The 13,497-nt window shown below is 40.7% G+C and overlaps 1 protein-coding gene and 1 long non-coding RNA gene across 9 annotated transcripts in view; one reads left to right on the top strand and one right to left on the bottom strand.

Annotated features, from left to right (window-relative positions):
• Nucleotides 1–448, top strand: part of LOC104912960 (uncharacterized) — a 176,986-nt gene extending 176,538 nt beyond the window's left edge. The window contains exon 16 of the long non-coding RNA XR_014886229.1: nucleotides 1–448. This exon is cut by the window's left edge and continues 193 nt beyond it. This is a non-coding gene — a long non-coding RNA (uncharacterized LOC104912960).
• Nucleotides 1–13,497, bottom strand: part of LOC146543469 (uncharacterized) — a 208,635-nt gene that overhangs the window by 53,881 nt on the left and 141,257 nt on the right. For all 8 annotated transcript variants that reach the window (XM_085235332.1, XM_085235335.1, XM_085235337.1 and 5 more), the window contains exon 5: nucleotides 9,123–9,244. The gene's annotated coding sequence lies outside the window, so the exon portion shown is untranslated. The remainder of the gene's footprint in view (nucleotides 1–9,122; nucleotides 9,245–13,497) is intronic.

The following is a 13,497-nucleotide window of genomic DNA, read 5'->3' as shown; positions in this document are numbered from 1 at the left end:
CTTAGTTAAAAAGACAAATCGCATACTACATTTCCTCTTTAGGGAGGGGAATACATCAGCTTTGAAGCACAGCCTTCTGTGAACGCGGTGCTGGAGTGAAAATTATCCTGGTAGAGGCTGCCTCAGCAAAGGACATAATTAGATAAATAAAATTCGCAGGTGCTAACGCTCTCCAGAGGGGAAAACAAAAAAAGAGCACAGTCAATGATCTTACGCACTATATCCAGGGGCGGAGTAACATGTGCACGTATGTGTGTTTGTATAATACATACATACAAATAAATATTAATGCAAAAAAATGTAAAGTAGATGTGTGCATGTGTATATGGGAGAATTAAACGACCCGTGAATACACAGATTAAACATGACACTCTGAACTACCCTGCAGTAGGAGAATGATTTTACACAGAACACAGACTGCCTGCAGAGCATCCAAAATGCCCCATTCTGCCTGAAAGAAAAAAAAAGAAAAAAAAAACCACCTTGAAAATATAGCATACTTATGGTTATGATTTATTTGAGCATAAGCTGTGCTATGCTTCCAGGTCCTTTGGAAAAAAAAGAAAAGTTGTGTTTTTCTTTTTCCCCCAAAATTCCTAGTGCATTAAAGCATTCTGTTTTTGCAAAACAATGCTAACAATGTTCTTATAAAATAATAAAAAGGGATAGCTCAGCAAACAAACACTGGGGGAGCCGAGCAGTGGCCAGGACCAAGGGCTCTCTCCTTCCACTTCTCCCTGACCTGGACATGTTTAAACAAACTCCACCTCCCTCACATATCAAAAGTAGAAAAACAAATACCTTTGGATACTAACACCCACCTCATCAGACTGCTGCACAGACAATTTCACACTGAAGTCATCCAGGAGTGAGCGTTGTTCCCTTTTGGGGTTATTAGTTATACAGATACGAAGGCAATCAAACACATATTGTGTGCCACAGCAAAACCGTAAAACAAATAATTACGACACATTTCAGAAGCAGAGACATCACTTCTGCCAATACATGGGCACAGGCAGCAGTTAAGGGACACCCAGGTTGGTGCAAGTTTCATCAGCAAGAGCAAGGAAAGTTTTTGCCTAAGCATTAGGATGTGTACTCCCTTTCACAAGTCCCAGAAACATTTGTATCACCTCATGACTGCTGAGGATCTTCTGTCCTTCCTGTCAGCTCTACACATAAAGGTCTCCTATTCTCACAGCTGCAGGTTTCCAGGCAGGAGTACCCAAGTCCCAAGGAGAGCTAGCTTGAAAACAGACCGAGGAAAGAATGACAATGCCAACTGCACCATTTATTGTCTCCTGAGTTAATAAGGCTGCAGCTTAATTAAACCACTTCTTCTGAGTCTTACCATTCTTCTTATGTGGCTGAGCAAATTCGCTCTGCCTGCGCTTGGAGACTGCAGGTTTGCTGCAGTAATTTGGCCTGAAGTTCTTGCACACAGTGCACAGGACTGCAATATGAGCAAATGCTAATAATGTAAATGGACACCTGTCTTCTTGAAACATTTTCAGATCTATTCGGCAAATAGTTTTTAATTCCTTAGCCCAGAAATTAGTTGCATCATAGCATTCACTGCATCAAACAACTAAGATATAAGTGTATCCATTTTTTTAGGGTACAGACCTATCTACAACATACTCAGTGCTCTGGCCCTGATACCTGCATAAGAATTTTTGTTCAGCAGCTGGAATTTCAAATCTTAAAATTTCCAGTCTTAAAGTTCCCAGTACATTACCCTGATGGTGGAAGAGGCCTACAGTACCCATGTGGGACTCACGGACAACCTTTAAATGCAAAACTACAATCGTTATCTGCACTGGGACTGAATTCTCTGTGAAGCTGGACCTAACGCCTTGAGTTCGTTACATCTGCACACAAATCCACATTTACAGCCAGAAGCCCCATGCAGCAGAACTACCTACCACAACATGCACAGCAGAAACTGCATATACACCTGCTGGATCGAGCCTCGTCCTTGTAATGTGTCACCAGTGTGGGTGGAGCTCTGGCAATAAACCTGTATATATGACCCCTGTACTTCAGCTTGACTTCAGTATCTTCAAATTCCTCTTTGCAAAACAAATCGCATCAACCATGCCCGCGTTTAGCTGACTGCAGTTCACAGCACAGTGTTTTTATTCCTCCTCGTAAGTTCTCTCTACAGATTAAATGCTGATGCACTGAACTGCTGCTCTTGGCTGAAGTGGGCAGCTGTAATTTGATTAGTATAGATTCTGGAATTGGTAAGTACTGTATCAGTATCCTCCCTAGAAAATAGGTGACATGTCATGGGATATTAAGTATGGCCATTTAATGTAAAAACTCAGATAATACATGAGTTAAATGGAGAAAATGAGAGAAAGCTTTTAAGCATTCTCCCAAGACAGATTGCAGAATAATATTATTGTACACGCAAGTAGTGCTGATTGACACAGTCAGAAGGCCATTATACTAGTATGGTATAAAATCATTATAGCAAAAAGCATTTCAGAGCTGCAGAGTGATAGCAGCAACATATAATGAATTATCAATAAAGAAGTGGTGATTCAGTGACATTACATCTGAATAGAAAGCTTCCTGTTATATAATTTAAAGCTGCCAGCCTGACAAGTGACTTGAATATCCAATTCTTTCTCCAGGTGTATGAATCATCCCTCTCTTAATTTTACCAGAGCCTGCAATTTTGTTGAGTAGACCAGAAACTAAGCTACGGTAAGCAGTGCTTTTAAATAAAGGCTGTTCGAGCAGCTTTCAACAAGGCAGCCTCTTATCTGCAAGACTCAGCCTTTGAGATGCAGGTATTAAATAAATATTTCTTCTTGTTTACAGCAAATAAACACAAAGTATAGTCCTGCAGAGAACCCATGCCAGCAATGCTTTGCAATAAGACAAAATGTGAGTCCTTAAAGTTGGCGCAAAGCTCGTCTGAAGCCAACTGGAGCATGCTAGCTCAGTGTTGCAACATGATGGTATGGGAGGATTAGGACCTATGGGAAAAATCAGAGGAGTCACCTTTTCTCTTCAGATGATTATTTAGTATTTGCAGCGTTAACATAATACTTAAGCATTGGAAGTTTAAAAGTAATTAAATTTAATATGTAGGGATTGAGGAGGATTCAGTTTGAGTGCTCTCAATATTGGAACCAAAAATATAATCAACAAACAAGACAAGCCAGGCAGCTGAAAATAATGCACGTGTGGTAAATAAGGGTATAATACTATTCAGAAAAAAGAATACATCCATCGTGTTGAAAAACCCAACCATTTGTACGTTCAGTAGTTTTAAGTTGCCCTCCAACTGTTAAGGTCGTGCCTATTTAAGATGCATATTCAGATTGATTTTTTTTTTTTAATAAATGGAGGTTTAGTCTTACAAAGCCACCTCATTTCATAGATACATCTTATTCTATTACTTCAAGATAACAGTACACGTGCACACAACTCTGCATATGAACACATTTCAACATTATCAACGATGCAACAAAATTGACCATATTGACAAAATTGTTCCAGTAGCCTTTGCTTCAAGTTGTTGTCTGGCTAAGTTGATTAAGAATGGCTGTCCACTCTGCATGTTTGCCTAATTAGAACAGCCTGCCTTTGCAGTCATATTCGCTTTCTGCTTACTGCCTTTCCTTTTTCTCCTCTGTTACAAATGGTGCGCCTACAAGAGAGGTGGTACACCTTCTCTTCCTTTCTACCTAACCTGTTAGAAGCCTGCAGCCGAAGACATTTCTTTTTGTTGTGCTGAGCACTCCTGAGACTGACAGCAGCCCAGAAATGTAATCATATGCCAACAGCCAGTAGTTAGATTGGAGCCTGACAAAACCTTGAATGGAAACACAGAACTCCCTCACAACCCTAATAAGTTGATGAAACTTCAAGAAAAGAACCGGCGGACATTTACCTGAATTTCTGCCATCTCCAAAGACCAGGGTCGTACCAGAACTCCAGTATCTTACCTGGAACTGGTTAGAAGCAAGTCTCCTTTCAGGCAGAAAAAATGTTTCTGATCACAGAACTGACTGAGGCCGTTTTAAGCCTTTGTTGTTTTCTGTTTTAAAGATGATATAACTCTTGAGATCATGGTTTGGAAGAAGGAAGGATTTTTGAGAGCACAACCTGGCAGTCAGAAACAGCTGAATACTGATAGTGGATCTACAGCCAACTCCCAAGCTAACCACTTGACTTCCCTGCCTTGGCATTCTTAACTTTCATGCAGAGGTACTGCTAGTTGCTCACCACAAGAATGCTGTAAAAATTAATTAGCAAAATGGCTATAAAGCACTGAGGATAAAAAAAATATGTTAAGAGCTAAGCCTTATAATTAGTGTTATTTAATGCATCTTTAAAAATCGTTCTTTTTTCTTTTCTTTTATAAAGGAATTACACAATGACTTTAAGAAATGACAAAGTAATTTGAAGTAAATGACTGCCCTGTAAAATTGAAACACACCCTAAAATGTGGTTATTATAAAATAACCACACACCCTGATAGTTAGCACTGCCTGAGCTGTGTATAACCTTAACCTACTGGTGTATTATTAAGTGCAGTAGAATCAGCAATTATCAGAGGGAGAGAGATTGCTGATGCGTGTTAAATGCACATTACCACTTTGGCATCAGCAGATTTGGTGCATCTATTGCTGGCAATGAAAAGCATGCTGGGCAAATTCAACTTGTGGCACAAAAGGATTAATTAGGGTACAGCTAATACAAGCAATGTTTAGACATGAATCAAGAAATTTAGGACACGGGGCTTACGGTGCATTGAATAAATGCCAACACCATAAAAGAAAGAAAGAAAAGACTTGAACTAATTCTGTGTGCATGAGATGCAGAAAATTCTACCCCAGCTTCTGCTTCGCCGAGAATCACACACTGGCAGGTTTCCTCTGAAATACTTCACATACTATACAAATACAAATATGCTGGTCCTCCCTCACTGTATTTAGTGCATTTTCTGGTTAAAAAGAGCTATTTGATGGCTAGAAACCCAACAGGTAGCTGCTCTCAAATACTGCAGATTCTGAAGTTGTGCCTTCCTTATGCACTACTCAAGGCCAGAAATTAAATACATAAGCACAGATGACTTAGCTCTCTACGGCACATTTTGCCTAAAGGAATGTTTACCAGAGGGTTAAAAAAAACCAACATCAAGGACCATATAGCTCAGGAGACTGACATGGGACGCGGGAGCTGTGGCTTATCTCGGGGTAGGACTTGGAGAGCATGCACACAGCAGCACTGATGTACCTGGACTGTCGTGCTCAGGTCCCAGAAGCTGCAGAGCGCAGAGAGCAAACGTCTGTTAACTTTCTGCTTCATTAATTCATTTGCCTTTTTCTGAAAACAGAAGCAACAGCATAGGTGCCTTCTACTCCATAGTGTACTGTTGCAAGCCTACACATTTTTGCCTGTATTTATCTGAGTTCCCTGTCTGTGAATGACTGTGATACCCTACTGTTCCAGGAAGCTTTCTGGAATAAAAATAAATTAAAAAAATATATCTTTTCCACATCTTTACTCTGAAACAATAACACATTTCATAAAAGATTCATAGAAATGCTAAGAGCAAGAGTTCTCCAAGTTTTGAAATAGCAGCAGACTGAAGACAACAAAAGGGAATTTGCTGAGTCCTGAATCCTGAGCGCAGCACAGACAGCAGAAACCACCTCCAACCCACAGAAACCCTCCAGTGTGAAAACTGCGTTCATTAAGTCTACAACATTCAACCAGTCACACACTGTAAGTTTTCCAGTATTTAATCATTCTCCTAAACTTCTCTTGGCTGTGCCCAAGAGCACCAGGGCTGGTCTCCCAGGGCTGTGACAAACGCAGTGCCTCTGCACTCCTCCATGGTGGGAGGTCTCCAAAATCATTGGGTTTACACAAAATGTGTAGAAGTTCTCATCCTTAGCCACGATTTATTTTCAGGGAAATTAAAGCTCATATTCACATATTGGTTTTTCAATAAGTGGCTTTAAATTATATTTAAATATAATTCTCAAGCTCTTCTTTAATTAATCACACTACGGACCAATTTCCTTCTCTTGTTCAGGAAGCTTGACTTTGCCAAGGTCCTAAGACCACAACACAACAAGGCTGAGAGTCCTCTTATTTTGATTCCTTCCCCAGGTCTCCACAGGCCCTGATTTCTGGAGAAGTGAAAAATCAGCTCCTATAAGGCCTCACACTTTAATCACTTCAGGTTAGCGTGACATCCTAATGAAATCTCCCTTTCCATCTCATGATTTGCTCCGCTCAACCTGCCAATTCAATACTCTTATGGGATCGTTCATTGACCTTAAAGACTCCCATTACTTCCACCCCCTTTCTTCATTTTGAAAATCAAATTAATTTTGTTAGTGACAATTAAAATTTGCTTAAAACACTAAGTAGATATAATGTATTTATTGCCCTTGGAGAATCTCAATAAGCTGATCCACTCTATTCAAAGTTTCTGTTTAATTAAGAGCAACATTATGGTTTTAAAGGCTCATTTGGTTAGTTTTGAATTTGTTGCACTCGATATGCAGTAATTAATAAAAACCAAAAAGGTTCACCCAGAGATAATAGAAGAAAATGCTCATATTTTAATTTCCATATTCATGATTGCATTGTACAAAATAAAGAAATCTAAGTTGACATTACTTGACTACTTCACTCGTTAGTAGAGACTCAATGTTTTTGTTACCATTCTCTATTCTGGACTCCCTTACAAGCAGCATTACGAGAGACTACATTTCAGTTTTAAAGAAAAAAAGTTCAAAGACATCACTTAGGAAGGACAAAGGTTATTACTGAAACTCGGCCAGTACAGCAAGCAATGTTTTTGGTAAGTTTAAGTCCTAAAGAGCAGTTCTTAATTAAAAAAAAAAAAAAAAAAAAATCACTCTGAAGTTGGAGGAAAAAAAAAAAGAAAGACAACTGTTTAGAAAAGATAATACGGAAATCAACTCTCATGATGAGAAGACATCTCACTCACTTGGTAATTTCTACACCTCTCTTGCTCATTCACACACCCCCATTGTGAAAGCCAGGTTTACTGGTCAAGGGTGAATCTAACACAGTGCTCCCCTGCTTTACAGAAATTCTCTGGTTCCTCCTGTTCAGCTTCTGCTAATCTGGCTGGTGGCATCAGAATTGTAGTTCCATTTCCTGTGCTGCTTCTTCCTCATTTCAGCTCCCTGCTGTTTGTTTCTAGGATATTCTCCTCCCTGCTGTGTGTATGTTTTACTCTCCTCAAGAAGAGCCCTGATCACGTTTCTTTTTCTCACACTGTCTATTGCTGATGCCTGCTATGGGAATCTCCCAGCCGGCAGCAAGATCCCAGTGTGTGGAGCATCTGGACAGTTATCATGAACTAACATAATCCTTTCAGCAGCCTGTGTTAGCAGGCAGTGATTGGCTGTTTTCACTCCTACATACTTTCTTGGACCATAAGAGAAGGATGGGATTGAAAAGAAGCATCTTTTGTGCCTGTAAGTTGGACTAAAGTTAACAGAGGTATCAACAAAAACTCTCCTGAACTAAAAAAAATAAAGTTCAGCATGAATATTCTTTTAAAGATATCTTTATTTACTGTCCAGGCTGAAAGGATTGTGCCAAGAGACCTAGAGGTGCCAGACCCTTTCTCTTCCTCAGATAAGGAGGCCCAGATGAACACGTGGCTATGAAAACAACACTTACTTTCAGTGACGAAGTAAAACTGAAAGGGTGGCTCATCCTACTGCCAGTCTGCTCAGGGACAGGCACCTTGTCAGCCAGGGTTCTCTGACACAGCCTGGAGGGCCCATGCCCAGGAGAGCTGCAGCCCTGCAGCCAGCATGGCCAACCTAGCCATGGCCAATGGCTTGGAATGGGGCTGCTGAGCTTTGTAGTAAGTGTGTTGTAAGGACAGATCAGCTTTCCAGTTCTGGGAGGTCAAACACATCCCCTCGCCTCCCTGCTTCACTCCCCAAAGCCAGAAGTGATGGGTGGAACAAGACTGAAGAACACAAAAGAACACAACGTACAGAGAAGCAACCCCTGCAACACTCAGTACAGCCAAATGACTGCTGAACTGCATAGACAGATGTCTCCCAGTGTACTTACTGCCAATTCCTACCTCAACTTCATTAACTAATTTTCTGATCTCCACCCAGAAAGGAACTCACATTCCTTATGGTCCAACACACAACACAGGCTGTCTCTAACTCAGATGTCTTGCTAACTTCCTGCAAGAATGTTGTCCTTGAGTCACAGATGGCCGTCCAGCCAACAGAGAAGATGCTTGGACTGAACACAACTTCTCCCACCATCACGAACATCCCTGGAGGGGACACAGAGGCTTTTCCTCTCATCCCCTTCTGCTGCTTGGGAGGGCAGCTCATGCCTCTGAGCTGCACGGCCCAGCTGCTACATTTGGGCAATATTTAACCTCATGATCACCAGCCCTCCTCCACCTCCAAATAAAACAGAGCAGTCCCCAGCAATGCCAATTCAACGCTCACAAAACCAGAGATGTTTCTATCTGCACGTAAGGTCTCTCTCTGCTAGGGAGAGCCTAATGTGCTGCTTGTTCTGGAAAACTCCCCCAGGCAGCTACATGCTTGTGAAAAAGCTGAGTTGCCTCTGGGGCAATGTGCTCCTAGGCCCTGGATCTGTCTGCAAGTGTGCTTTGGTGGCGGAAGAAAGGCTTGTCACTGATCCCAGTGCAGCTGGCAGGGCTGCAGCTGAGCTGCGAACGAGCTACAAATTAGTCCAACATTTAAATACTTGCTTCTAAAGATAAAAGTCAACTAAGCCTCTCACAGCTCTTCCTGAGGAATGGGAAGCGTCTGTAAGAATAACCATGGCTGCTGCAGAGCAGTAAAGGTTCATGAGAACCTCCTGACATCAGACCAGGAAGGTCTGTGCTGCAACGTGATACTCAAAGAAATGACCTCAATGTTCTGCCAGTGACCACTGCCAGACATCACGGCATCATTCTTGCAGACAGAGCCCTTTGTAACCTACATGTGTGGAGCCAGGCCTTCCTGCTTTCTAATGATACCAAAAAGCCACCTACAACTGAGGCTACAGGAGCACTTTGTCATCTGGGTGCTTTATTCTTTAACCTTGATACAGCACCTTACCTTAGAAAAGTGAGGTTACAGCATCTGGGTCCGCATGGGTGGCTCTCCCTGTCCCAATGCCAACAGTCAGCATTCAGGTTGATCAGGATTCAGCAGAACAGGGAAAAAAGACCAGGAAAGGCCTGTCAGAAGGAAACAAAATGAGAATGTAATCCATGTAATCCAATCCTCAAGTGACTGTGATTGTTAACTTCATTTTTTAAAAAGGTACTACAAAACTAGGCTTAAATAGAAAATATTGAAATACTGAGTGATAGAAGGCACAAGTTCATCACTGGAACGAACAAGGAATGTTGACATCTTTTGTTCAAATGCACAGCTTTTCCTCGTGCATTTTCTCCTATGTACTAACCTTTTTGATTAATGGCTTTGTGCTTTTGGGACACTAGGAACAGTGTTTAAAGAATATGGTTTATATGGTTGAAAATGTTTGTTTTGACTTCCTCTTACTAAGACAGAAATGAAAACTTCTAAGAACGTTTCAGGAATTCTTGCCACACCAAATAACCTGTTCCAGCTCAAGAGGTACCTCTCAAATAGTTTTTTTCAGTGTAAACATAATGATGTCATACTGACGGTGGGAAGAGAAAAACTTGGCTGTTTAATTTGGAAGATTGCTAAAAACGATATGTTCAGCTCTTCTAGTCTAACAATGCAATGTTTTTATAGTTCACAATACCTAACACCCTCGTTCACATTAAACAAATCATCCTGAGTTCCTGTTGAAATAACACACATCCTATCCTTTCTCTGTGTATGTTGCCACATTTGGAAAGAAAAAATAAATCTGCACTAAAATAAGACCCCGTTTTCATCCAACTGCACATAAAAACACATTTAACAAACACAGAGAAGCAGACTGAAAACCCATGCAGAAGAATGCATAAGAACACCATACATTCTTTAGGTATGCTCTAAGTGTATCATGGATGTCTCCAGCCAACACAAATTTATATATACTTTTTTCCTCTCAAGGGTGCTCTGGTTGCTCCTCCCCTAGTTTTCTTTTCTCACTTTACTTTCCTTTTTACTGTCTTCCACCTTCCTTAGCTCTCTCCTTCTCCTCTTCAGTCTGATTTTCTTAGCCTTTCACTCCTCGTGAATCCCCTTCCCCCATGTCCTCATCTTGGCTCACTGTTGTTCTCCAAAGACCCTTATTTTCGTCTCCCCACGCTTTGCAAAGGATAGCAGGTATCTACAAAGCTCAGTTCCTAGTTGGGGCTTCCACGAGCAACACACACCCTCTCACCCAAATATTATAGTTTATTTATTACATTTTCTTTCAAACGGGGAACACTGGTAATAAAATGAACAAATAAATAAATCAATCAATCATCCTTTTAGATTCTCTTCTCTAGAATACTAAATAAGCTAGGAAAGCCCTGTTAGCCTCCCATGGGCTAGCAGTACATGGCAATGGCGATACAGAAGAACTGGGATGGAAAATAAAACGAAACTGTTATTATTTGCATTTGCAAGAGTTCTTCAGTAAGATATAAAATGAAAGAATAGGACAAGCATGCATTTGAAAATACTGAAAGCAAATAGTTAAGGTTTACAATTTTAAAATATCAACTGTCAAAACTATTAAAGAAATGACATTCAGAAAAAAAATTGCTTCATCATTATGAATTAAATTTGCACAATTTTGTCCTTTAAACTACATCAAAACAAAGTAAAACAGAATATGAGAAACTACAAGTCATTAACAATGTTGTTAACTACTACTTAATCTCATTTTTAAACAAGACTGAAGGAGTTTCTTTAAACATGAGCAAATATGAGAAAACCAGAAATATAAGTTTAGGTAGACTTCCTTGCCATTGTCCTCCTCTTCTTTCTAGCTATGCCCAGAAGGATCAGTTTGAAGGAGGAAGAGAAGTTTAGTTTTCAAAGCTTACTTAATCATTTCCTTTTCCACTTCCATTGTAAACTTTAGCCTTTTCCTGAGACTGCAAACATCAACAGAACACTCAGAACGCATGCAGACTATGGGTTGTAGGGAATATTTCTTTACTATACACATGGTAGGGCCACAATCTCACTTTCAATGGGCTATCCAGTAAGTTCAGGAAGACAAAAACCAGAAATATTTATTTCCTAATAAAATCCTTATTAGGCAGAAGGAAGGAACATTTTGGTTAAAAACGTACAGAATCTTTCTTTCAAGAGGCTATGGAAGTACAGTCCTGTGCAGCAGTTTCCCACTTCAGCCTATTCCATTTTGAGGGAAGTATACTGGCTTCATAAAAGAGAGGCAAAATGTTTAGTTGGCCAAGGCCTTGGCACGGGAGACTCCTCTAGAATTAGCAGTTACTGATATTGACATCAAGACATTAACATCTTGAAGACAACTAGTGCTCTGCAAAATTAAGTGTATAGGTAGGGGAAGATTCAACTGAAAAACAGTTGCTCTGAGAGTGCCATTTGAAAAGGTGCCAGAAGTAAATCACCACTTACCCTATGAAGAACAGAAGCGAGTGCTTGAGCCTGATTGAGATTCCACACAAGGCTTGTGTCATACGTTTCATTCAATAAGACAATCAAGATGATTAGGGAGTGTAGGAAAAGCTCATTAATGGCTATAGCAGACATCGAGTCAGCCTTTCATTTATTGCAAGTGCATCCGGATAGTTTTCATTTACTGGATTTTTAATTTAAAGAAGTGAAATTTATGTAAGCAGACACAGGCCCACATCCCATCACTTCTTGTTCATGCCCAAAAGCTGCCACTAGGTTTACTGAAGTGATACTGGCAAAAACTGACAAGTGCTTTACAATTTGCATGTTTCCTTTAGTTAGTTACTTTACTTCAGGTACTTAACATCAGCATAAGAATTTAACTAGGGATTTTATCCTTAAGATGCAGAAGAGAACCCCAAAGCTATAATTGATGACAATACTCCAGAGTATGCCTTTAGCTTCAAGGACAGACAAATTTTGCATACTAATTACTGAGATTTTGAAAGAAGAGTTACAGAAAGCAAAGAAAATATGATGGGAATGCATGCAATTGGCAACAACTGTGGCTGAGATTGCAAAACAGCACCCTTTAATGAGAACAACGTGGAGTGTGAATTGCTATTCTGCCCATTTGAACACATAACAGTATTATCTCAAAATTTACAGTTATTAGGAAAGTTGAGAATCCATCTTTTCTACGCAACGCAGGTGGAAACAAAAAAAAGTATATGTAGAACAAGTTTCACTGCACATGCACAACTAAACATGCCTAAACATTTTGTTCTGTTTCTGTAACTGGAGCATGGGCACTGTGATTTCAAACAAGAGCAAGAAGAACGTTGCACAACACTGGAAACATGCAACAGAGAAACAATGACCAGATTTCCTCAGTCGATGGCAATTTTGTGACCACAGCAATACTACAAAATGGGAATGAAAAAATTCAGTCGAAATCCACAACCAACGTAACAAAGGCTCACCTGGCCAACTCCAAGTCTTCACTCAGATGATATAAAATATTTCTCTACTGAAAAAAAAGGACAAAGAAAAAGCAGAGCCTCAAAAATCTCGATGTTTAAGCCCATGCTTAGTATCAGTAAGAAATAAAGAACTATACCAGAGCTCAGCTGTTTAAGTTCCCAGGTTTTAAAATTAGGACGTATGCTAAAAGGAGCGGCAAACAGCTCCACGAGAAGCTGCTGGTGCCAAGGAAGCATATGCAGCACTCTGCCATGTGCCTAGAGTAGAAGAACACGCAGGAACAGCAGAGTCAGACCCAATGCCACAGCTGGACAGCAAGGCTCACGAGAACATAAGTTTAGAGTGGGCCATGGCACACTGATTCCACCCAAGCGAAGAGCAGAACCAGAGGAGAGCATATGGGATAGCCTCCCCACTCCACATCTGCGCACACCGAAGCTCCTCCTGAGTCCTCCAGGCCTTTTACAAACCTCTCACCAACAAGGGCAACCCACTGCGGTCAGAGCACGAGCTGGCACTGCAGGAAGAGGCACTGAAAGGAGCCACTGCCACCTGAGACAAGATTCTGGATCACACCCCTGAAGAGGGAAGCCAAGACAGAAGCTGACCGGTAGCACATTTCTTTATCACCTGGGAATATCGCAGACTCTGTATTCTGTGTAATTTGTCTGGGGGAGGAAGTAGGAGTAAAGAACCATAAAAATCTGTACAAGTAGGAGCAGAGGCTCGGTAGTATTTTACAGGAGTCACTCCTCTTGGAAGCTCAGTATCTCCTCAGAGTGGAATGGGAGTGTTTTGTTTTTGTTTTTCTTTCCATTAGAGGATGACCTTTACTCTAAGCACAGCCAACATCCACCAGCTTCCAAGGCTTGTGCTTCCCTAACAGCAGCAGATACCTTCTGCTGCTCCAGACTCCTTATTTAATGAAGCA

This window comes from Meleagris gallopavo, chromosome 13, assembly GCF_905368555.1.
Source record: "Meleagris gallopavo chromosome 13, MGAL_WU_HG_1.1, whole genome shotgun sequence".
NCBI classification, from domain to species: Eukaryota; Metazoa; Chordata; class Aves; order Galliformes; family Phasianidae; genus Meleagris; species Meleagris gallopavo.
This window is presented reverse-complemented; position numbering and strand designations above follow the sequence as displayed.